The sequence below is a fragment of the Lynx canadensis genome, chromosome D2, assembly GCF_007474595.2.
Source record: "Lynx canadensis isolate LIC74 chromosome D2, mLynCan4.pri.v2, whole genome shotgun sequence".
NCBI lineage: Eukaryota > Metazoa > Chordata > Mammalia > Carnivora > Felidae > Lynx > Lynx canadensis.
The window spans coordinates 46,855,062-46,857,775 of NC_044313.2; the positions used below are offsets into that span (position 1 = coordinate 46,855,062).

A 2,714-nucleotide genomic window follows, 5' to 3' on the forward strand; every position below is an offset into this window, starting at 1 on the left:
TCAGCCATCCTCCCCTCCCACCCACCCCCATCAACCTTCAGTTTGTTCTCAGTTTTTAAGAGTCGCTTATGCTTTGGCTCTCTCCCACTCTAACCTCTCTCTCTCTTTTTTTTTCTTCCCCTCCCCCATGGGTTCCTGTTAAGTTTCTCAGGATCCACATAAGAGTGAAAACATACGGTATCTGTCTTTCGCTGTATGGCTTATTTCACTTAGAATAACACACCTCACGCCAGTCAGAGTGGCCAAAATGAACAAATCAGGAGACTATAGATGCTGGAGAGGATGTGGAGGAACCCTCTTGCACTGTTGGTGGGAATGCAAATTGGTGCAGCCGTTCTGGAAAACAGTATGGAGGTTCCTCAAAAAATTAAAAATAGAACTACCCTATGACCCAGCAGTAGCACCGCTAGGAATTTACCCAAGGAATACAGGAGTGCTGATGCATAGGGGCACTTGTACCCCAATGTTTATAGGAGCACTCTCAACAATAGCCAAATTACGGAAAGAGCCTAAATGTCCATCAACTGATGAATGGATAAAGAAATTGTGGTTTATATACACAATGGAGTACTACGTGGCAATAAGAAAGAATGAAATATGGCCTTCTGTAGCAATGTGGGTGGAACTGGAGAGTGTGATGCTAAGTGAAATAATTTCAGTTTAAATATCTTTAGTTTGGAGGAAACAATAGCGCCAGCATGCAGAACTCGACACCAGGATCCCCACCCCCCGCCCCCCGACGCAGTAGAAGAACATGTGATCAAAGAAGAGTACAAAATATGGATAAAGAACATCCGTTTTCTTCTTTTCTTTACGATTTGGTGATGACTCATGCTCTGGAGTGGCCTAGCCTAATTGCACAGTGACTTCCAGATGAAACCAGACCAGAAGGGAAAGACTTCAGCACTCATCGACTTGTCCTGGGAACACATACATAGGATGAACAAAACCTCCTTGTGATAGCCCGTGTGCAGCTCCCTAACGATGACGTTCAGTTTGATGCTTCCCACTATGGCAGTGAGAAAGGAGAATTTGGAGGTTTTGACTCAGTTAGTGGAAACCTTGAAATAGAAATTAAGATCAACCATGAAGGAGAAGTAAACAGGCCACCACGATATGCCCCAGGACCCTTGTGTCACTGCAACAAAGACTCCATCCGGTGATGTTCTTCTTTTTGACTATACCAAACATCCTTCCAAACCAGACCCTTCTGGAGAGTGCAACCCAGACTTGCATCTCCATGGACATCAGAAGGAAGGCTATGGACTTTCCTGGAACCCAAATCTCAGTGGGCACTTACTTAGTGATTCAGATGACCATACCATCCTCCTCTGGGACATCAGTACTGTTCTAAAGGAAGGAAAAGTTGTGGATGTGAAGACCATCTTTACAGGGCATACAGCAGTAGTAGAAAATGTTTCCCGGCATCTGCCACCTGAGTCTCTGTTTGGGTCAGTTGCTGATGATCAGAAATTTATGATCTGAGATACTCCTTCAAACAATACTTCCAAAGCAAGCCCCTCAGTTGATGCTCACGCTGCCGAAGTGAACTAACTACCTCTCTTTCAATCCTTATAGTGAGTTCATTCTTTTTTTTTTCTAAATAATTTATTTATTTTTAAATTTACATCCAAGTTGGTTAGCATATAGTGCAACAATGATTTCAGGAGTAGATTCCTTAATGCCCCTCACCCATTTGGTCCATGCATCCCTCCACAACCCTTCCAGCAATCCTTTGTTTGTTCCCCATATTTAAGAATCTCTTACACTCTGATCAGCTGACAAGACTGTTGCCTTGTGGGATTTGAGAAATCTGAAGCTTAAGTTGCATTCCTTTGAATCACATAAGGATGAAATATTCCAAGTTCAGTGGTCACCTCACAAGGAGACTATGTTGGCTTCTGGTGGTACTGATCACAGACTGAATGTCTGGGATTTATTTTATTTATTTTTTTTCAACGTTTATTTATTTTCGGGACAGAGAGAGACAGAGCATGAACAGGGGAGGGGCAGAGAGAGAGGGAGACACAGAATCGGAAACAGGCTCCAGGCTCTGAGCCATCAGCCCAGAGCCTGACGCGGGGCTCGAACTCACGGACCGCGAGATCGTGACCTGGCTGAAGTCGGACGCCTAACCGACCGCGCCACCCAGGCGCCCCTGAATGTCTGGGATTTAAGTAACACTGGAGAGAAACAATCCTCAGAAGATGCAGAGGACAGGCCACCAGAATTCTCTATTCATGGTGGTCACACTGCCAAGATATCTCATTTCTCCTGGAATCCCAACGAACCTTGAGTGATTTGTTCTGTATCAGAAGACAATATCATGCGGGTTTGGCAAATGGCAGAGACATTTATAATGATGACGATCCTGAAGGACACATGGATCCAGAAAGACAGGGGTTCTAGATATGTTGGTGCTTCTTGTGATTTTAAACTCCCTCTTTTTTTCCTCTCAACCCTGAGGTTGATTTAACACTGAGGTGATTTGACACACGGACTTTGGCTATCCCTCTATGATAAGTACCATCAACAATGGTATAGCCCAAACAGAGGGTGTTTTCCAAATATTAACTGGGGGATTTGATTCAGTAAATCCATAGACTTATATTTGCATTTTCTCCAGGGGGTGCCTGGGTAGCTCAGTCGGTTAAGCATTTGACTTCAGCTCAGGTCATGGTCTCAGATTTCATGGATTCAAGTTCCACATTGGT

At 44.2% G+C, this 2,714-nt stretch overlaps 1 pseudogene; it reads left to right on the forward strand.

Moving 5' to 3' along the window:
- Positions 1 to 809: 809 nt before the first annotated feature.
- LOC115526914 lies at positions 810 to 2,409 on the forward strand (annotated as a pseudogene).
- Positions 2,410 to 2,714: the final 305 nt, after the last annotated feature.